Here is a 23,939-nt window from a genome sequence, read left to right as displayed (position 1 = left end):
CTAATATATATATATATATATATATATATATATATATATATATATATATATATATATATATATATATATATATATATATATATATATATATATATATATATATATATATATATATATAATCTGCACAAAGCACTTGATATGTTAACAATCTGTGTAAAATGTAACATAGCACAGCTTCTTTTCGCAGCATTTTTCTTTTCAGGAGACAAAACACTAAACTCATCACATCTTTTTTCTCTTTTTTCTTCTTTTGTCTCCACCTATAACACTGTGCTTCATACACTACATGCGGTGCCCACTTGTTCAAATGAAAATAATTTTTGTTTTTACAAATTAAAAGCATAATGATCTTAATGTGAATTTTTTAATGGTCTAACGCTTTTTAGTGGTTGTCAAATTTTGTCTATTCTTCTCATTGAACTAAATATTTTTGAATCTCACTCTTTTACACACACACACACAAACACACACACACACACACACACACACACACACACACACACACACACACACACACACATACTCATCATTCAAAACAAAGGTGCCAAACTGAGGTTCAAGTTACGATTTACACAGACCTTATATAATTGTCATAAAATGTAAAAAAACAGCAAAAATTTACATTGGGTACAAACTTGACCACACAGATTTTTCTAATTTTAATTTTTGATTTTGTCTGCAAGTTGACTGCAAATTTTTGTCTTATATTACATTTAAAATGCTATTGAAAAAAAGAAATTTAACGTGAAAGTGACTACAGAGATTTCAGATGCTGCTTTGTGGCACTGGCATAAATCTGAGTCCATCTGCGATGTAGAAACATAATCCTCATCTTGTTCCATTGTTTTTTTTTCCCCTGCACTGGTGATGTGAGCGTGTGAGCCGAGATCTAGTTAATACCAGTCAGAAAATGCAGAACAATCAGTGCTATGGGAAATCTGTCTTAGAGTACACACTCATTTTGAAGCACAGGAAATCGAACCAGGAATTAACATCTGAAATGAATAAATGGTTTTTAAAAAGCTGGGGAAAGTGAGAACTATCTGTCAATCTTATGTTTCATATAGTTTTGGGGTTTTAAAGCATACAAAACTGAAAGGAGCTGAGCTGACGAGCTCAGTTTTTTTTTTCTTTTTCTTTTTTTTTTCCTGTTGCAATTAATATTTCCTTCTCAACCATCTGGTTCCAAAGAAACAAATGATCAATAATGGCATACATTTTCTCTGATCTTTCACACACACCACTGTTTTTGACCCTTTTTTTCTTGGTGTGAGATGGTAAAAGTATCCCTGACATGTCTTTTTTTTTCTTCTTTTGCTATTAACTTTGTTTATATCAGAGTCAACTCCTTTTGGGATAATAAGGGGATGTGCACAATTTTGAGTGTAACAGTATGCAGACACATACCCACAGTGGATTAAACGTTGGGATAATACAATGTGACACATCAACATGCAAGTGAATCTTCACTGGGGCTCCTCTGATTTTGTTTGAGTAGGTGTGTGAGTTTTCATTGGAACATCCCTGGTGTGAAAATGGTTGTTTTATTTTCTTTCCTGACAACACCAACCGCAGTTTCTAGCTTTTTTTTCTAGCACCAGCTTCCTTCCTCTCTTCCTTCCTTTCTTCCTTCCTCTCCTCTTTCTCCTTTTTCTTCATCACAAATGTAGCAAATCAGTGACTTCTTTAAAAGCATTTTTTGCACTATCCAAACCAGTCCATATGCATCTTTTTTAATCTGTATATTCCACTTAATCCAACCAATATATTTTAGGCATCCAAGCCATTCCTTCTAATTATGATCATGCACTCCTTATTTTAGCACCAAATGGGGCACTTAACATTCTGCAACACTGACTTACTGTGACTGATACTGTATGCTCACCTATCTTTTGAAAAGTGTAACCTGTTTGCGTATGTGTGTGTGAGCTGGAGTGTGAGGACCTTTATGTTTTAGTCCGTGTGCCGCAGCCATGTGTGATCAGATTTCCATCAGTCAGTGTCTATGAGAAACGATTGGCTCACCCTGCTACACACAGCGTGTCCTCCCATACATCTCGTAGCAGTCAATTCTCTGAGTGCTGGCCACAGCAATATTCACCTGCTCAGTGACTATTCTTCATTCAGAGCCTGCTTTTTAATTCCAAGCCTCATGCAAGCTTTTAGATGCTGCTCAGGCTTCTTTCTTTAGCAATTTTTTTTTCTCATATAATGAGTCCTTGACTGTGGAAAGTCTTGCTTTTATCTCGCACATTAATATGATTCAGTTTAATGGGGTCTTGATAATCAGCTAATAGTTTGCTGATCACTAACTGATGCAGCTACATCAATGTGCTATACATAATCGTCTTCTGGTATGAACACAGTTTAGGTGTCTGGCTAATTTCTCATTGCAAGCTGATGAACTGTGTTAACTAAATGCAATGAGAAAAAAAAAAATGCTGGTGCATTTCATAACATTACCCAGAGAAGTAGTTAAAAAATTTTACTCTTGGTTTGAGCTCATCATTTTTCATTAAAAAGGATAATCAACATGAAGAAAATACAGCTGTTTATGGGAGAAAAGCAAGCTATTTTAGAAAAAGAGGCATATTTATTTCACAAGCATTGGCCAATTGCCAATTCAACAATCTCAATTGTCTTGAAAAAGAAAGAAATCACTAATGCAGTTAAACATCAAACAAGTCTGCAGAGGAAACCAAAAGCAAGTTTTCAAAAATTTTAAGAAAATGTCAGGAAAATGTAAATGTGGGCCATATTTTTAGTATTAAAATAGCTACATATAATGTATTAAGTACATCCATAGATTAATTAAAGTATGCATAATGATGCCAATTTAGCTATAAAGAAGTGTCGAAAATGCCTTTTTACTATATAAGTAGGGAAAAAACAACACATATAGCTGTCTCAGTACTACAAATGTGATATATGTGGCCTTGGTACACACATTATCAGGAGTGATTATGCTGATGTGATCCGTTTATATATTTTGGGGGAGTTGGTGGTGGTGGGGGATTGGTGATATAGAGTGTGTTTGTGATTAGGGAAGGAGAGTTAAAAGAAAGGGAATTGGGTGCTGTCCTCTCTGACAGGAAAATGAACAACGGTTTTGCAGGAGCACATAAGTGTGTTCAAACACGCTTTTTAATGAGCATCAGAGCTAAAGGTACAGGTCCTGTTCACTTTATGGGGATGTGCGCTGCTACAGAACAGAGAGCAAAGCAGCTGGAAGCTCAGGTCACAGACACATGTATACTGGTAGAATGTGGGGTAGATTCTAACAGGGGCATCAGAGAGATTCAAGTATTTGTTGTTTCTATTACATTCAATGTTGAGTTGTAATTCCAATAGAATCAGACAAAGTCAAAGGACACAAATTCATTTTCTGGCTCTTTCCTTGAATGCATGTGTGAGAATGTGTGTGTGAGAGAGAGAGAGAGAGAGAGAGAGAGAGAGAGAGCGCAGATTGTGTTAAATTGTTAGTTTGACAGCATGATAAAGACGCAAACGATCAAGGATTGAAAAACGACCAGGAAGCAAAGTGGATAATGAAGAGACAGAGGCAGAGCAAGAGATAAAAAAGAATAGGGGAAGAAGTGAAGGTTTAGGAAGCTGAGATTGAAGGCAGAAGTTGGAGGATACAGAAAGAAGGGTCGCCTTGGCAACCTTGCAGCTATTCCAGCCTGTAGCTGTCAGGCATCACATTAGAGCTGTGTGTGTTTGAGCATGTGTGTACGTATGTGCGTATGCTCAACCATTTGCCTTTCTGCTAGTCTCTCAGTAAGGGAATTAACAACAACTGCGCACTGCATGCTATTTATAGCTTCAGAGGCGAGCAGGAAGGGGAAAAAAAGTTCTTGAGTGTGTGCATGTGTGTCAGGGTGTGTACTCCTGACTTGTGCCGTCATTGCGCAGATGTTGAATTCTCGAGGGCTGATGTGATGTGCTGTCTTATCTTCATTTCTCCTGCTCTGTTTGTCACTTATGTGCTGTCTCGTCCCCTATTTTAGAACCCACTCATCTTCAGAAGTTTCTTTAATAGAGATTTCTTGTTTCACTGATACAGTGAAAAGCTCAACTGTGTTTGTACTGAACTAACTTGACACAAAGATGTCTTTTGTGCTTCAATAGAACTTAAAGAAAAAGAGCAACAGGAAGAATGCATTTAATTCTAACAAAGCTTAGCCTAGTCCAACTGAACTACTAATGTACTAAACAGAATCAGAATCCTTAATAATAGATGTATCAACAGAGTTATTATGAGATAGAGTGCCTCCAAAAATTATTCCCTGATGAATATTACTCTTTACAGAAATATATTTAAATGTCTCCAGAGATAGATATATATATATATATATATATATATATATATATATATATATATATATATATATATATATATATATATATATATATATAAAGAAAACCTGCTTAAGTAATAAGTATTCACCCTCTCAGTGTGAATTGTTCTTTTGCAGCAATTACAGTACAGATTGGACTGGTCTCGGCTGAACCTTGCACAGTTTGATTTTGGCATTTTCTTCCTTTTCTTAATGCAAATTTTCCCCAACTCTCCCAAATTAGTTGAATAATGTTGGTGGGGAGCCATTTTTAGGTCATGCCACAGATTTTCAACTGAATTAAGTGTGGGCTTTGACTCAGCCGTTTCAAAACACAAGCCATTCCTTTGTTTTTTGTTTTGTTTTTTGCCCTGTGCTTTGGCTCATTTCTCTGTTGTTTTGTTTTTCTCAGTGTTTTCTATACAATGAAGATATTAGAATTTAAAATATGAGATGAGATCATTCTTTCTCTTTTCATTTTACTAATATTTACATGTAGAGATGTTAAACAAATTGAAACATGGCACCTACTGAAATACTGAAAAATTTGACATTGCCAAGTATTCCCTGTTAAATTGATTGTTTAAACATTTAATAGATTTCACTTTCTACATTGCACAAGAAATTTACATAGCCAATATAACATTTTAAAATGTCCTGGGAAAGAAACATCACTAGGTTACGTAGGTAACCCTAGTTCCCTGAGGGAATGAGAGCTGTGTCGAAAATGCTTTGGAAACGCCTCGCATTGTTCATGCTCTGAATCACGTGTAAAATCTGGCCAATAGGCAGTCGTGACGTCATTAGCGGGCGACATCATGCAAACCAGGAAGCTACATAATGGGAGCGTGATGAGAGCGACATCTGCTTCTGGAAAAGGAGAAGGTAAGCGCTGCAGGGATGCAGGGAGTATGGCACGTTGACACAGCTCTCGTTCCCTCAGGAAACTAGGGTTACGTACGTAATCTAGTGGCGTTCGCTTTCAGGAACTTAAGCTGCATCGAAAATGGTTTGGGAATGAGTGTCCAATCACGCCATACTGACCAGTCCCTGCCTAGTGTGTCTGAGCACAACCTGCATGCAGGACAGAGGAGTCGGGACTGGCTCTGATGTCGAGGTCATAGAACCTGACAAAGATCAGCGGGGTGGACCAACCCACAGCTACAAATGTCCTGGAGGGACACTCAAGCGGACCAGACCGTTTAGGCCACCATACTTTGGGTGGAATGAGCCTTAACTTTGAAAGGAGTGGGAAGACCAGAAGACTCAAAACACAGACAAATGGCATCCACAATCCATCTACTGAGTGTCTGCTTAATAGCCGGGAAACCTTTTTCTGTGAGGGCCATAGCAGACTAACAGTTGCTATGACTTCCTCCTTAGGGGCTAGGAAAGGAGGAGGGCAGAATGCCTGCAAAACAACAGGTCGCGATGGAGCCGCAGGCACCTTAGGCACATATTCAGGTTTGGGGTATAGAATAGCACTGGCCATGCCAGGAGAGACAGGGCCACAGAAAGAGCCTGTAGGTCCCCGACCCCTTTAAAGGGAGATTGCCAGGAGAAAGGCGGTCTTAACTGACAGATACCTAAGGGGAATATGTCGGCCAAGGGCTCGAAGGGGGGCTCAGATAAAGCCACCAGCACAACGGCCAAGTCCCACACAGGCACTCTGGTTGTGTCCCGGCGCCTTAGCCTCCAGGTGCGGGTAGGAAACATGTCACAAGGGGGTGTTTCCACAGCGACTGCCCTGCTGGCGGGTTACAATATGCCGCGATAGCGGACATGTAAACCTTCAGGGTAAGAAGTGCGAATCTCGCAAACAGCTCCAGGCTAGGCTCTGTAATAGCCATATCTGCTCCACCACCTCAGGGTGGAGCCTCAATTCTCCAGGCCTCGGCCCTTGCCTCAAAAGGGCGTCTGCTCTTCAGTTCAACCGGCCCGGGATGTAAACTGCTCTTAATGAGAAGAGTTTTCCTGGGACCATAGAAGGATCTGCAATGCCAGCCTGAACAGGGGCGAGACTGGAGACCACCTTGGCGGTTGATGTATGAGACCACTGACATGTTGTCCATATGGTCCAACATGTGGCAACCTCTCAGGTCACGGTGGAAGTGTTCCAGTGCCAAAAACACGGCCATCATCTCCAGGCAGTTTATGTGCCATAAAAGATGTGACTTGTCGACACTTCTAAAGCCCACAGGCTCGCCGCCAGACCTTGATAGTACGGAATGGATTGCCCTTTCGGGAGAACCCTCTGCCTCTCAGCCACCACTGTAGGGGTCTCAAATGGAGGAGGCCATGTAGAATCACACTGGCTGCTGCTGCCATAAGACTGAGCAGCCTCTGGAACTGCCTCACAGTCAGTGACTGGCCTACTTTTAGTCTCTTGACTGCAATGAGGATGACTTCGATCCGGGCGGAGACAATCAAGCTACCAACCAAATCATCGATATAGTTTAGAATGCGGATGCCCTGAAGTGGTAGCGGGGCTAGAGCCACGTTCATGCACTTGGTGAAAGGTGCGGAGTGAGAGTGCTAGGCTGAACGTGAGGACCTGATATTGGTAAGCTTCGCCCCTAAAGAGAAGGAAGGATGGCTATGTGGAAATAGGCGTCCCTTAGATCTATCTTGACAAACCAGTCCTTGACTGAGACACGATCTTCTTGAAAGTGAGCATCTTGAACCTGAGCCTAAGGAGTAAGCGGTTCAAAGAGTGTAGATCTAGGATTGCCCAGATTCTGCCATCCTTCTTCAGAACAACCAAGTACTGGCTATAGTAGCCTGACTCTCTGACCAAGGGAGGAACCACCTCGATGGTCCCTTTCCTTAGGAGGGTGCATACTTCCTGTTCCAGGACCACCAAGGTAGGACACAACCAGTTGAACCAGGGTGGAGGGCACCCAAACTAAATCAAATAGCCCTTCTCTATTGTGAGCAGGACCCACTGAGATATGTCTGTCAGGCATTCCCAAACTTCCAGGAAATCTCTTAGGGGAACCAGCCTCTTGAGGCTGGTCTCTGACTCTCCCAAAGTGACTGGAGAAGTGCCCTGCAGCCATTTGGGCCTCCTGAAAGGCAGTGGGTCTCCTCCATTTGCAGCGATCTTTGGGGCAGGAACGGAGGGAGCCCACGGGAGGGAAGGCTGCACTCTGAGCACTCTTGTGGCAGCCTGGCCTCCCCCTCTGCCCAGAAGTCTGATCGGGGAGCCAGCCTCTCGAGGCTTCTGACCCTTTCAGAACAGCTGGGGAGATCCCCTAAAGCTGTAAATGTTCAAGCAGGCCTGGGTCTCCTCCATCCCCAGTGGACCTGGTGGTGTCAAGGAAGCATGGTCACCGCAAGTGTGAACCGCCCTCCCCAAAGCAGGGCTCTCTGATTGTGAGGGCCTCTGCACCACTGCCCAGTTGTTCACGGAGAGGACCACCCTCAAGTTGGCCAACCGCTTGGCCTTGGGCTTAGACCATCACCTAGGGCCCTTGGGCCCCACCAGCCGGGTCTGGGTGGTAACACCCTGTTTCTGGGCTTCACGCCGCCCGGCCGTGCCAGGCTGCGCCTGCCGAGCAGCCCCGTGAGAGCGACGGGAAAATACAGTTAAAACGCTGCTGACTGTGTTTTAAACTCTTGGAACCTGTCGACTACCTCGCCTACCATGTCGCCGAAAGGCCTGAAGTAAAAAAAAACCTGTCCCCGTCAGGAAATACTGACAGGGTAAGCCACAAATGCCTTCTGTGGCTACTAAGGCTGACATAGAGAGACCGATGGCACGCACCGTTTCCTTGGTGGTGCTACGAGTTAGGTCTGCAGCGCGACGTCACTCTTTGATATCGTCAGCCACAGAGTTATATCTTTTATCCAACTCTCGCAGCAGATCGGCCTGTTATGCCTGCAACACACCCATAGTGTGGAGGCAGCCCGTGGTTCAACTTGCTGCTGTGTAAGCCCTGCCTACTAAGGCCAAAGTGGCTCTCAACGGCTTAGTAGGCAACACAAGGGCCTTCAGCGATGCAACAGCTGGAGAGAGATAGCCAGCTAGCATCTCTTCAACCCTGAGCATATACTCATATCCGCACTCCTTAAACCCTACTATATTCTCATATAGCAAACGCAGGGTAGGGTACGTGGTGCATATGGGGTCTCCAAAGATCTAGACACCTTTTGCTAGGTCGGCCTGCGAGCCCCACGGCCTCGGCGAGCGCGGGTCCTAAGCTGCGAGGGAGATCACTCTTCTCGAAGATTGATCTCCGGGAGCAGAGCGTGCGAATAGCCATACAGATACAGCATGGACAATCGTCTCTCGAGAGAGCCGATTGAGCATGCTCCACTCCCAAACAAACAACACAAAGCTCATGTGTGTGTCCCCTCGTAATCCCATCCCTAATCACTCCCATCGCACTCCCATTTTGTAGCTTCAAGGTTTGCGCAACTTTGCCTGCCAATGACGTCATGACTGCCTATTGGCCAGATTTTACACGTGATTCAGAGCATGAACAATGTGAGGCACTAACAACCAGGCACCAAACATTTCAGCTAAGTAAAGTGGCAGTTAATTATGAAGTCAATAAAATCTCAAGAAAGATCCAAATGCAGTCAGCGATATGGGTTCACATCATTGAAGGCATCACCATACATTGTAAATCCATATGTCTGTGATATATTTTTCTCTTTTCATGCTGCATGTGAAGGCATTAAAACAATGTTATTTTGGTGCTGGCTGTATTTATTGTGCCCTAGCTATTATGCTTAGTCTTTAGAATGGAGGCCCAAGTTTTATCAGACCATAAAATCTTTTTTCAAAAGCTCTCAGGTTTTCTAATATGAACTTTCTCAGTAGTGTCCTCCTTCTGGCTACTCTCCATAGAATTTCGTCCGGTGAGCTCTGTAACCCCGTCAGTGTCATATTTAGCCATATTTTTTACATTTTAAGAAAGTGGAAAAAGAACGTTCAAAGCTTTGCCAATGTTTTAATAACTTTTTCCCATCTTTTTTCTCCTTCAACTTCATTTGATGGGGGCACTGAATTGAACTTTTCTCATTTATGGAGGTTCTTATAAGGATTGTCAGTCTAATATTCTGAGATGGAATTTACACTTTTCATATCACAGAGAGGAATATATTTGTTGAGAAAGGGGAGAGATCTGTTTTTTTCATCTGGGAAATAAAGGAGTATTTTGATGTTGTGCCTGTGTGGATAGGGCTTATTTAATTAGTGTTAGAGGTACCTTCACTGATTAATGCTATTTGAGAGAGAAAAAAATGTGCCTTTGAGGTAGGTGCTAGTGCAGGACTATTTGAGAATCATGAATTAACAAAATGTTTAGGAAGTTCTGACCCTTGATGGCATAAATTTTTTGTGCCAAAAAAAAATTTGTGTGATCTAAAATATTAATGGGTGTTATATATTTAAATATTGTCCAGTAATATAAACATGTGTACAACATACACCTTTGTATAGAACTACACCTTTCACAACTATCAACAACGGTTTTGTTGTTTTAATCACTTCCATTATTCTGGGAAGATTTTTACTTACATTTGGAACATGGCTATATAGATTTGGCTATTTAAACTTAATAGCATTACTGAAGTCAGGCTCAGATGTTCGGTAAGAAGCTGGTGTTTGAATTGATCTCAGGTGTGTTCACTGTGGTTGAGGTCGGGGCACAGTGTGGGTCACTGAAGTTTTTTCACTATGACCTGGCAAATTATGTCTTCATTTGCAATGTTGCAATATGTTTGGTTTTTTTCCAGTGGAAAAGAATTGTAATGCTACAACATATTAAGACCCACAAAGATTCTATACACTGATAATGTGCTACCAGTGTGTAGCAACAATACAGTATGTCAGTAATGGTCAGGTGTTCAGCCCTATAATGTAGTTTAATGTACTTAATATTCTAGAATGTTCTATGAAATGAGCCTCCCTGAATTAAACAACATTTCCAACTTTTTTGCATAGCTGCTCTGTTTATGATTGAGTCACACTGGCATGAGAAAGCATGTGTTAAAAATGACAATTCATTCATTCATATTTAGTAAACACTTTATGCTGATCAGGGTCATGGTGGCTTAAGAGCCTATTTCAGAAACACTAATCTTAGGGCAGGATGGGTTGCCAATCCTTTGCCAGGGATCTTGTGGTTAATTTACATCAATCAGTCTACGTACATGCATGTTGTTGTGAGCTAAGAAGAAAATGGAGGGCCTAGAGGGAATAAGGATGCAGCACAGGACCTCATTATCTGTATGTTTAATTTGTGACAAGCAGTGTAGCAATTTTATTTAACATTTATTATTGTATGTTTAACAGTAGGCATTTCTTCAAATCACAGTTGTGAGCAGCCATTTTGTAACTCCTTTGAGTTTTCTCCACCATGCTAAAAAAAATATATTTGAAAAGTCTCTACTGTTGCACAAACTTCTGCCCGTGTCTGATTTTTTTCCAGGTCAAGCATCAAGACTATAATGTTCTACCAGTAGTTTGTGAGATGGAGGTTGCATAGAAATGGAAAAGAGAGAAAACCCAGACTGTTGTGGATGCTGTAAGGTGCTCAGGTTATTCCGGTGGTTGCTTTGTAATGGTTTCCCAAATGCTTCTCTCTATTCTCTATGTCTCGCTTTTGCCATCTCCTTTCTGTCATGATATCTTTTTTCTTCACAAACACACTCACACGCACACACACATATATATATATATATATATATATATATATATATATATATATATATATATATATATATATATATATATATATACACAAGCATTATTGCCATCTCATGCTGTGCCTTCGCTGACTTGTCCCTCTCACTCCTGCTGCATGCTTTTCTTCTTCTTTTCCCATCTTTCTGCTGCTCAAAGGGTGTCTCTTCAGTTCCTGCTGTAGCTAAGTTGGCAAGTGGCTCAGAATGCAAATAAGACTTACCCAACCCCTATCTTTTTCTCTCTTTTACTCTCACACACACGTACACACACACACACACACACACACACACACACACACACACACACACACACACACTATGTAGTGCATGTCGGTAAATCTTTGCCTTGAAAAAACCTTAGTCAGGGAGCAAGAGCCAAGAGTGAAAGTATGTAGAAATAAAAAGAGGAAAAAAATATATGAAACCTAATGAGACAAAGTGATATGTAATTTTTTTAATAGAAGAATAAAATGTCCTTGTTTTTCTCTCTTTTTCTGAGCATGAATCATCATGGCATTTAATTATATGTGGCTGTATTCAGAGCTGACATCCAAAGCCAAAAAGTTGCATCAGTATATAAAACTTCATTAAAATTAATTTGATTACCAAGGTATTCATATTTATATAAAATATTAAATACATATTGCCAGATATTTTTTGTAAAACATGTCAGTGACAAGTCTAGACTATTGCCTTGTAAATACAATAAATTTCCTTTAATCCCACACAATTAGAGATCAGCGTCAAGGTCCTAAAATCATAATGTTTGTTTTGAATTTTGGCTATACTGCCATACTTTTAATTTGCTATTTCAAGTTGTCAAACTAATTAAATAATGCTCAGTTTGTATATTTTTAATTTGATGCGCTTTTCTGTAAAGAAAACATGCCCTCTCTTTGAAGGTTGAGCTGACTGAACATTCATCTGCTATACTTACAGCTCACTTTAATTTAATTCATGATAGAAAATGAATTTCCATCACTATTGAAAATGTTGTCTTTGATTTAAGCAATGTCTCTGATTAAGATGTCTCCTCTTATGCAGATAATGGATCCAAATATGATAAATCCAATCATTAATTAATGTACATTTATGTATTTAATATTGTCTGTGTGGTTTTTTTTTTACTGCTTAACCTTATGACAAAAGATTTTAACCTTTTATAATTTAACATATTTTGAGATTAGATTAAACTGTCAGCCGGGACACCAGACTTAATGGTGCATCTGATGTCTGCCTGCATAACATTGAAGTCTACAGCTGCATCTGAAGTCTAAATAAACCTTTGCGATGCACTCAAAATGTGGCCTGAATTGACCATCGGTTTTCACTTCTATACAAAATCGGATGAATTTAAGTAATCCTACAATATGTCAGTAATTATGAGTTATCTGTTATGTCTATCACATAAAGGTTTTCTTCTCCAAGCTGTCCAGATATTGTGTGTTTACCTTCACCTGAATAATCTCATGATGTCCTTATTACTGGGCATATGAATAAGTGGAGCCAGATGCTTTTTAAAATAAGATGAGTACAACTGTCCGCAATGGGCATTTATATTAATACGCCTGTTCTATAGCATGATTGTGTCTATAATAACAGCTTGTTCACAGGGTCTTGTATGACAAACAAGCTACATAATCTAAGACTGATAACAAACACAGACAATCAGTTTTATTATGCCAAGAGAGCTGAATGAGCTGAATTTTTTCTCCTCTACTCTACATACTCTATGTTTGAGGATTTTTTTATTAACATTGGCAGTATCTGCCATAAAATATTGTAGATGAATATGCTAGACTCAACAAATGTCAAAACATTCAGAGTAGGCTAACTTATGTGACTGGCATTGATATATTTAAGACATCAGTCAGGTTATAAGGTTCTGACACTTAAAGAGATCTGCCAGAGAATTTGCATCTAGATGGGACAAATTAAAAGTGCACTATTTAATTTTTCAATGCGAAAGTCACCCACCTCACTCCCACTAACCCCCAGAGATGTACAGAATCCAGGCGGGACACAAAATGTCGTGTTAAAATCCTGTTGTCGAATGAGCATTACTCTTTTATCCCATTAAAACTCATTGTCATTGAATCTGCCATGAGGTCCCAGAGAAACAGGGCATTATGAGTTTATTATATATCAGAGTTGTGTAGTAGGGGCTTTAAAGAAGAGTTACATTTAGGCTCATTTTTAAAAAATATATATATTTTGCAAGATAGTCTTAAGGTAAATGCCTATGATTCAAACTTAAATACACACCGAGAAACAAATCAAGTAGAAAAGGTATATTCTAAGAGGTTAAGTCTAATCAAATCCAAAGTGCCTAAATCAGCAGGAATAAACAGCACTATGACAGATAATGTGAAAGGTGTCCAGAGAAAGACAGCTGAAAAAACAACATGTTTTTTTTTAATCTGAGCAATTACTGGGCACATTTTGTATGTTTTGACAAGATTAAGTCAATGTCACTGAGGCAAGCAAAAGAAAGATTGTCTCTCAAAATGATTGAGATTACACTAAATCAGTGCGATTAGCCTGCATCTGTCATACACGCTCGCATGAGCAGAAGGAATGGAGTGAAAGAGGCACTAACTTCTTAGCCTATTAAGCATTTATAAAGATGTACAGTACACAACCTTGCAACAGTGGTCTCAGTATAGTTTCTAATAGGCAGTCAGGGCTGCTCCAGCTGTAGTGTGCCTTTTAAATAAATGTTTTGCTTCACACCTCTGACCTCGCTGAGGCTTTGTGAAAGATTCAGTGAAGCAGACAGACATGAGGCTGTGTGTCATAGTGCTCATGAGGCCCGGCAGTAATTGTCACCACTGGTGTTGCTGGGAAATTGCTTTAACCTTCATGCCTTCTCCATTGCCACCACTCCGTAAATGTCATCCTATCTGGCTGCTGTCCCTTTCCCTTCTGTTTAAACACTCCTCTTTTCCACACGCTCACACTATCTCTCAAAAACATTCGGCCTGTCACACACTTACACACACACACACACACACACACACATACATGCAGTGAACAGCCCAGTCACCTTGCCTCAGTATAATGTAATTTCCCTCTCCTGTTTTTCCTCTAGCATTCACCTAGCACTCTCCTTCATATCCTTCATACATTGTATCTGCTCTTACTCATGTGTTAATCTATGCTTTTTCTGTCCTTACTAGAAGCTCTGCATCTTGTTAAGTCATAATAGGTTTATTTCACTTTTTAAGAACTACGGGATAAGGAGGAACCAGGACTGTAGTTTTGGTCCCTGTTCCGTAAGGGAACTTCAAGATGGACTAGACAGTATTATAATGAGGTCTAGTGGTGTCTTAGCAGATAAGACTTTGGGTTGCTGATTGGAAGGATGGGGGTTCAAGCCCCAGACAGGCTACCACTGTTGGGCCCCTGAAAAAGGCCCTAATCCTTCCTGCTTTAGGGGCACTGTATGATAGCTGACCCTGCATTTTAACCCCAGCTTCCTAACAAGCTAGTATATGTGAAGAAAGAATTTCTCTTTGTGTTAATGTATATGTGACAAGTAAAAGCTTCTTTCTTCTTTGTGGTATTGAACAGAGCTTGCCAAGATAACTTGGGCAAAATTCTGCCAAATGCATATATTAATCTGGCACAGGATTGCATAAAACAAACGCTGTGGGAATGATAAGTCCAAATTGTATTTAACAGTCTCAGGTGGTAATGTATGAATTACTTTCAGGGGATATGACGAAATATGCTACACAAAATTCCTGCCTGAGCTGTACAATTAAATCAGAGTGTGACGTGCTTATACATTTTGAGTGGATGCCAGACTCCAGTAAAGACACTGATGTTATTCAGAATTTGTCATATAATTATTTAAGACATGACCTACCATCATTCAATCTTTCCTTATTAAGATTGCTATTAAAATACTTTCATTACTGTTGTTAATAGGGTAAATGGCACATTACCCTCTAAAACCTTCTAGCCTTGCTTTTGTTCTTTCTAGCTGATAAAATAGTACACATTCATTTGATGTTTAAAAAGGTTAAAAATAGAGGAATCATAATTTTGAATTTGTTGACCATTTGTGAACATCGTTACATTACAGTCACTTCACCAATTATTGCAATTTGACACCAGTATAATCAGCAGTACTGTATCTGTGTTATGTTAACTGCCAATACAACAGCTTTTGTACAATGTGATTAAAGTATAGGAGTTCATTTAATGAGCAGTGTTGCAGTGGATTCTTTGTGTTGAATTTGCATTTGGTATTTGTTTGTGGCAACTCTTACTATGTGGTCCAAATGCAATTAAAGTAGGCCATTGTTACGCTGCAATAAATAAAAGACCTGTAAGAGAAAGACTTCTTGTACCTTTAGGAGAGGTACATTTTTAAAAAGAAGCAATGCAGTGGTGAGCTCAGCCAAACCAAAAGCTTTAAAGGCCCACAGAAGATCACTAATGTGGATGAACACCAAATGATTCCCTTGGTGAATAAAAATTTCCTTTACAACATGTAGCCAAGTCAAGGACACTATTGAAATGGAAGGCATATCACTGTCTAAGTCTACAATCTAGAGACACCTTCATGAATGTAAATACAGTGGGTTTACCTCATGCAAACCACTGTTATCTTCCAAGAACAGAATAGACCGATTAGACATTGCTAAAAAAGTCCAGTGATCAGCAGCATTATCTCTACATAAATATATGTCTAAATGTGCATCAATAATTTAATCTTGATAAGCAGCATTTCTGTATGTCATACTTTAGTGTAATATACTCTGATATGTGGACGTTTTCTTCTTTTTCTTCTGTGTTTGAAAGGCTACATTAATAGACAACTATCCTTGACCTTTATACAAGATTTACACAACAGGTCAGTGCTTGGCTTTAGCCATCTGCTTCTTTATACCAACATTACTGCATCTGTCCACTAGATGTATAATGAAATATATCTCTCACAGTATATTGAAATTATTTGGTGTCTGTCCAATATGTGTGTGTGAGCATGTGGGTAACACATACAGCTATGTGGAACAGTGTGTAGCACAGCCTGTACTCTAAGCTTGTATGCAAGGTGAAATAACACTGCCTTTAAACACTACACTATTACAGTGGCATCTAAAAGACAGAAGTGGCATCAGACAGAAGTCAATTGGTTTACAGAACAGCAACAGGCCACAGAGTTCTCAATCATCACAAAAAAGTGGTATATAGCTGTGCCCAGCCATGTTCAGTACATAGAGGAATTGGGTATGATTTCAAAGCTTGGTACAGAACTGGTGTGTTGGCAAAGTCAAAACAAAATCATCCCATTTTTATTCTCTGTGGGATTGTGGCGGATGGAGCAGATTGCTCTCATACACCTGTTAGACCCATGTGGCCTTCTGATTACAAAATGTGCATACAAATAACCGGGAGAATTCTGAATGGCATCATTTGAGGCACGTGTGTGTGTGTGTGTGTGTGTGTGTGTGTGTGCAAATGCAAACTACATAGTCCAAATTTTTTCAGGAAAATTCACAAACTTCTTTCCTGAAAGGTACATGAAAAGTTGTTAGTAGATCAAGAAACTAGGAAAGGAATCCATCCGAAAGATTCACAAGATAAAAAAATTTGAATCAGACACTCTGATCATGAATAAAAAAGAGATTAATGCCCGCTTTAGAGAATTTTTCTCTGGATTATACCCATACTATAGAAAACCAATTACCCACATGGAATACAGCCATTTTTGGCAGTCTAAATTGAGTGAGACTTGAATGATAAATGACCTTGATTCAGAATAAGATGCTATTCAGGCTTTTCCATCTGGCATGGCTGCAGGTCCTGATGGACTTGGCTACAAATTGTACAAAGCTCTCAGTAAAAGACTTACTTTCTGTGTGCTTAAAACAGTGAGTGGTTCAGTAAAAATAAGAGGCCGCATTGATTAATAGAGGCAGGTCGAGTCTATTTAAGTTAGATTGCACTGGGTGACAGGGCAATCCTTTATCTCTTGTTCCCTTTCATAGTGTTCTAGGACCATTGGCTATGGGGTTCAGAAAATAGAGATCAGGAAAAGGATTAAAAAAATTATAGCTGAAACAGTTTCTTGAGTAATTCAAATAGAAAAAAATTAAAGAGGCAAATTAGTTGCCTCAATGCTTCGTTTTTTCTATTTACTCTATACATGGAGCATTGTGTTTCCTTACGGGCAATTATTACTGACGCACTAAACTCTGGATCTCTCTGGACAGGTAAAAACAGAAGATGCTGCAGAATGAAAAAATGGAAGAACGGGGACCACAAAAAAGTTTACCTAATTCCGACTTTTTTCTCATAATTTCTGACTTCTATTCTCGCAATTCCATGTTTTTCCCCCCACAATTCCAAGGTTCTTTTCTCACAATTCAGAATTATTTCTAACAATACAGACTTTTTTTTTAGGCAAATGGGCAGTGTCACCCCTCTGTAGTGCCAGAAAGCTTTATACATTGAAAATGGAAAGGTCTTTAATCAATCTTTAATCCTCTCTCAGAAGATTCGCGCTCCTGGCACCCTGGATGTTTACTATTAACTCTGTGAGTGCTGCAACTGAGTGTTCAAAAGTATTCAACATTATCTCTTTCCTGCCTGTGTTAACGCTTCTGACCTGATGCTGTTCTTCTGGTGGCGTCCTGCTTTTGGGTCCTTCCTGACAGCCTCCCTTGACAGAACAATCTGGCCAACTATGGATCCCGCGGATGCTACTGATCTCCAGACCACCCTTAATGCCCTGGTCCAGGTCTCTGCCACCCATGAGCAGCGGTCCCAGGAAAAAACTTTGGGTTTTCAGCATTTCATTCAAAGCCTCAAAACCCTACCAGTGGCAGCCGTGCTCAAATCACCACCAGTCGTCGCTCCCCAGCCGCCAGCTCCGCCATTGCTTCCCCAGGCACAGCCCGCACCCAGCATTTTGCCGCACCTTGTCACCCCGGCTCGCTTCTCGGGGGGAACCCGAACCTAATTGTACAGGAGGATATAACATCACAATTCTTTGTTGTATATAAGGTTTCCCCTTTTGGAACTCGAGCAGCATCATCAATGCTTTGGGAACGCCTCTGAATGACCACGCTCTGAACCACATGTGTAATCAGTCCAACAGAAAAGCACGACGTTACCAGCGGGGTGACGTCACAACCAGGAAGCAATAAAAGCACATGCCATGGAGACAGCACTAGCTTTTGTTTGTTCAAGAAGCACTCTGTGTGTGTCTGTTTTTGTAAATCGGTAAAAATAAAAAAACAATAAATAAATTTCATTGCAACATGAAAAATCGATATAAAGGCAAGCAGTCTTTTAGACTGTGTAGCTTGCCGACTGCCTCCACTGCAGACGTATGTTCCTGCACATGCTCCGCTCCCACAAAGCGCTCTTCAAGGAGGGTACTCTTGCTGCTCTTCGAGGTTCTAGCCCCGCTTCTGCCTAGGTAAAACAGTTTCTGACATCATTGGTTTGATAATGGACCTAGCAAAGGGATTTGAGACGGGCTTGTCTCTTTCTTTTTTCTTACCTGCCAGATCCATCACCTTCTCACAGGGTTTGGGAGCAGGGGGTTGAGGCGGATGCTGTAATGGCTCATGGAGGCTATTTCACAGCCAGTCCACTTTGAGGAGCTCTTGGAGGTAGTAACTAGTGCTGTAGCCAAGCTCAATTTTGCTTGACAAGCAGAAAGTCAGGAACAGCATCTCCTGAATAAATTGTACGAGCGTTTCCTATGACGATTGCTGCTTCCGTGCTGGGGTCTGCCCTTTTCCCCAGATCTACACACTGAGGTGTCCAGGTCTTGGGGCAGTCCTTATTATAGCCACTTCTTCAGCCCTAAATTTTCTCTCTACTCTAATGTAGTGTGGCTGGAATAGTGCGGTAATGGGATGCCCCCAAGGTTAAGAGACGCTGGCCTTTTACATCTCCCCTAATGCTACATTGACCCTGAAAGCCTTGGCAAGGACTACACTGTGTCAGGTCAGGCTGGTAGCTGTTTACACACCATGGCTGTTTTGCAAGCCTACCAGGCTGACCTGCTAAAGGAGATAGACGAGGGAAATGAATGTTGACACGACGACACAGTAGAGTTGCATCTGCTACGGACCTGGCTCTCAGGGCCATCAAGGAGACCGCTAGGGCCATAGGCCAGCGCTGATGGCCACGGAGAGGCACCTCTGGCTCACCCTGTCCGAACTTTCTGACAGGGATAGAGCTGTGCTCCTGGATGCTCCCTTTTGTGCCCACTGGCCTGTTCGGCGAGGCCATTACAATGGTCGTCAACAGGTTTCAAGAGGCAAAGAAACAGTCTGTGGCGAGAATCAGTGTTGCCACTTGCACTCCCCTGCCAGGAAAGTTAGGCTATGACCTAGGTCCAAGCCCAGGGAGATAACAGATCTGAGGGCCATAATCTACAATAAGACGGCTCAGTGCCCTTGGGAGATCGGCCTGTTAACCCTGCCACCTCCAGTGCTTCAGGGCACAGTGATCTCCAACGAGTGCCTCCCTTAGCTTCTGCCTGGAAATGTAGCAGATTTGGGGGGCATGCTGCCTCCCCAGAGGCTCCTAGGACAGCTTCAGCGCATTGCTCAAGTTACTCCAGGCATACTAGAGGTCAGTCTTGAGATACATGATTTCCACATGAGATTATATGCCAGCCTGGAAATTCCTGCCAAACGCATCTCCATTGATTCTGCGCACTGTAGAAAGAGGCTACACGATTCAGTTCAAAACAAATTTTGTCTAAAATCAATCCTGGAGACTGGTTTGTCACAATAGATCTAAAGGACACATACTCCCTTTTCACAGGAAGTTCCAGAGGTTTGCTTAAGGGGCCGAAGCTCTCCAATATAGAGTCCTTTCATTTGCACTCTTGCACTCTCACCTTGCACTCTCACCCTTGCACTTCACCTCTAAGGAGGCCCCTAGAGCTGCACCAGGGCATAGCTCCAGCTCTAGGCACACCAGAGCTCAGTCTCAATAGACTTATTTCCAATGGTGGCTCAGAGCCCAAGGGTTCTCTCGGAGGGTTTTCAATCCAGTCCATATGATCAAGGTCATGTGGCGAGTCCTCCATGCCTTAGATGTGCGGAGAGATCCTGGGTTCCTATTTCAGGCTGGATGTTCCCAGTCGTCACATAACACTTATGACTGATGCGTCCCAATGGCCTCTTTGCCCAAGGTCTCTGGGCAAAGCTCCATCACAAATGGCACACCAATTGCCTGGAGATGCTGTCTGTGCTTCAAGCATTAATGCATTTCCCTCCATACCTTAAGGGCTACCATGTGTTGGTCCATACGGACAACATGTCAGTGGTTCCTACATTAACCACCAGGGGGTCTGCAATCTCGCCTCCTATACAAGCTGGCATCAGATCCTCCTGTAGGCCCAGGGGAAGCTGCTCTCCTTAAGGGCTGCATATATCCCAGGCCACTTAAACAAGGGAGCAGACACCCTCTCGAGACAAGGGCAGAGGCCCAGGAAATGGCAACTCTACCCTGAGGTGGTGGAGCAAATTTGCGGAAGATTTTACAGGGCTCAGGTAGACCTGCTTGTGACTCGTGAGACATCGCACTGTCCACTTTGGTTCTCCATGACACCCCCAGACCCTATAGGCTGCTTTTTGGACCACCAGGGGGATCTGCGGTCTCACCTACTTTACAAGCTGCCATGTCAGATTCTCCTGTGGGACTAAGGGAAGCTGATCTCAATGAGGCTGCACCTGTATGCTCTTCCCCCATTGTGCTGCTTCTGGAATTTCTAAAGAGTGTTTGCCAGCATAGAGAAACCTTCTCGAACACCCTCCCTGGAAGACTCCCTTCATGTGGGATCTGCTGTCTCAGGCATGGGGTGCTTTGCTTCACCCCCACCCCAAGCTGTCTTTCGGCCGAGGTGGTAGAGACCATTCTCCAATCCAAAGCTCCCTCCATAAGGAGGTTGTATGCTGCAAGCGGCCCCTGTTCACTATATCGTGCGAAGGTCACTAGTTAGTCTCAGTTAACCCACTGCTGGATGGCCCAGTGCTGGAATTTCTTTAGGGAATAGATCGCAAAGGGTTGTCTCTTTACACTCTAAAGGTTTACGTGTCTGCTATTATGACTTGCAGAGCAGTCGCTAGGTCAAAATCCGTTAGTGATTTCTCCCTGGTACCTTGAGGCTGAGGCCTCAGGTGCGACCCAGAGTGCCTTTGTGGGACCTGGCTGTAGTCTTGGAGACCCTGTCAAAGCTCTTCGAGCCCCTGCCTGAGGTGTCCTTGAGACTCTATCCTCCTCCTTTTCAGGCCCCCCGACTTGGAGAAGATTTACTGGGTGTACCCGGTGTGAGCACTGGACACATACATCTACAGAACTGTTATGTGGAGAAGGCCAGCTGTTTGTCTCCTTTGGTCCATATAAGAAGGGTCTCCCTGCAGATAAGCAGACCCTCAGCAGGTGGATTGTGGATTCTATTCACTCATCTTATGAGTCTTCTGGTCTCCCCGCTCCTTTTAAGGTCAGACCTTTTCCTCTGGAGAGTCTCTCCAAGACATTCACAACACTGGTCTACCCTGCTGACCTTTGTCAGGTATTACAGCTGTGACATTATTGCCACTCCTGGCACGGATTAGCAATTCTGGTGGTATTGTACACTCATTCCCAAAGCATTGTTGACACAGCTCCAGTTACTGAAGGGGAACATCTCTAGGTTACGACTGTAACCCTGGTTTCCTGAGGGAACAAGACACTGCATCTGGATGCCACACTTCCTGCATCCCCGTGAGCGCTTCCGTTACTTTCGAAGCTAGCACAGTCTCCACGGCATTTACCTTTTTAGCTTCCTGGTCGTGACATCACCCTGGCCTGGTCGTGACATCACGTTGGACTGATTACACACGTGGTTCAGAGCTTGGTCACGCAGAGCCTTCGCAAAGCATTGTGGACGCAGCATCTTATTCCCTCAGGGAACCAAGGTTACATACGCAACCTAGAGACTTTTTTTATTATACTATTTATGAAAGAAGTCTCAGTTTTGTGTGTGTGTGTTTGAGATAAAGGAAATGTGAGGCAAATAGGAGAATTACCATTTATTGGAGCTGCGATTTATAACTTTGGTATAATCAAAATAATACATTCCAAGCTGTTCTTTAATATAACATTTTTCTTATAACCTTCTTACATAACCTATACCTATTAACTCCATACCTGAGGTCGATGCAATTCACATAATGATGCATAACCAATGACACAGAATTACATTAGAATTAGTCTACTTTATTGATCCTTTGGGGAAATTGTTCTGTTGCAGTTGCTCACATTAAAATTACAGTAAGATAATAATAAAAAAATGTAAATAAATATAGATATTAAGTTATACATTAAGTTAAATGAAATGTGTATCTGCATGAAATAAAATTTTTGTGGCAGCAGAAATTTCAGACTACAATGCTAGTTTTTTTATTGCACATGTACTTTCTTTCGGCTTCTCCTGTTAGGGGTCGCCACAGTGGACCATCCGCATGTTTTGATTTGGCACATGTTTTTACGCTAGATGCCCTTCCTAACGCAACCCTCCCCATTAATCCGCGCTTGGGACCGGCACTAAGGCTTGTGCAACCTTAATGGCTAGGGTTGGTTCCCTGACCGGGGATCGAACCCGGGCCACAGCGGTGAGAGCGCCGCATCCTAACCACTAGACCACCAGGGAACCTTTATTGCACATGTAACAATTATTATTATTTTTGCTATTATTATTATTGCACTGAATGATCGCACATAATTGACAAGCTATTAACATTATATAACCGTGGCGTAAAACTCTATATCTATATTATCTAAATCATGGGGCAGGTGTTTAACACTCAGAGGGAGGAGCTGTATAGTTTGATGGCTGCAGGAAGAAATGAGCTCCTACAGCACTCTGTGGTGCACCGTGTTTATATGAGTCTGTCACTGAACATACTTCTCAGACTGGCCAGTGTTTCATGTAGTGGGTGGGTGGAGTTGTTCAAGATGGAATTTAATTTGGACATCATTATCTTTTCAGAAACTATCATCAGAGAGTCCAGATCCTCCCCAACAACATCGCAGGACTTGCAGATCAGTCTGTTGAGTCTGTTTGTGTGTGCCACTCAGCCTGGTTCCCCAGCATGCCACAGCATATAGGAGAGCACTGGCCACAACAGTCTCATTAAACATCCTCAGCATCCTCCTGCAGATGTTGCATTCTCAAAAAATAGAAGTGGTTCTGGCCCTTCCTGTAGAGTACCTCAGTGTACTTAGTCAATTTTAGTTTAGTGTCATACAGCTTATTGTTTACAGTTAATTGTTTATTGTATAAAGTTTATTAAATATGCATATGGAGCAACAACCAATGAGATGTAATGCAATATGATGCAATCTAAACTTGCTATTTAATTCGATATGGTACAGATAGTATGCTTTTATTTATTTGATTCAGACAGCCAGCAAATCAAATTTACTTAAGCCTCCTGACGTCTAAAGCATGGCTTTTTCACTTTGTATTACAAAAAAAAGAAAAAAGGACAAAAAAATCAATAAAACTAGACGTTCTTTTCCTGCTCTCTCTCCAGGAATATTTGGCTGTACCTCTGCCATGTCAATCTATATTCTATTTGACTCTCAAGACATGCCTCGGTCTCCATAGTGTTTTGATACGTCATATTCACGTAGCAGCAGTGGTGCTGAGAGAATGCAATTGAGAAACATTTTAGTGAGGAGAAATCAATTTACATATAAAATAGTGGTCACAAATTGTTGGTTATTTTCCAAATAATAAAAGTATTGTGCATCTATAATAATTCTTGATCTTATTTAAAGTTGTAGTGAATTATTTATAACCCTAAATTTCACTCCCTACATATAAAACAAATCTTTTTTACCAGTGCAAATATGTTAAAAATCAACTCGAAT

The 23,939-nt window shown here is 41.5% G+C and overlaps 1 protein-coding gene and 1 non-coding gene across 3 annotated transcripts in view; one reads left to right on the top strand and one right to left on the bottom strand.

Annotated features, from left to right (window-relative positions):
- Positions 1-23,939, top strand: part of nlgn2a (neuroligin 2a) — a 205,399-nt gene that overhangs the window by 77,323 nt on the left and 104,137 nt on the right. The window lies entirely within an intron of this gene.
- trnae-cuc lies at positions 22,642-22,713 on the bottom strand. Its single transcript has one exon. It is a non-coding gene; the product is annotated as a tRNA-Glu (tRNA).

This window comes from Silurus meridionalis, chromosome 6, assembly GCF_014805685.1.
Source record: "Silurus meridionalis isolate SWU-2019-XX chromosome 6, ASM1480568v1, whole genome shotgun sequence".
NCBI classification, from domain to species: Eukaryota; Metazoa; Chordata; class Actinopteri; order Siluriformes; family Siluridae; genus Silurus; species Silurus meridionalis.
The sequence above is the reverse complement of the archived record's forward strand: the minus strand, read 5'-3'. Positions and strand labels throughout refer to the sequence as shown.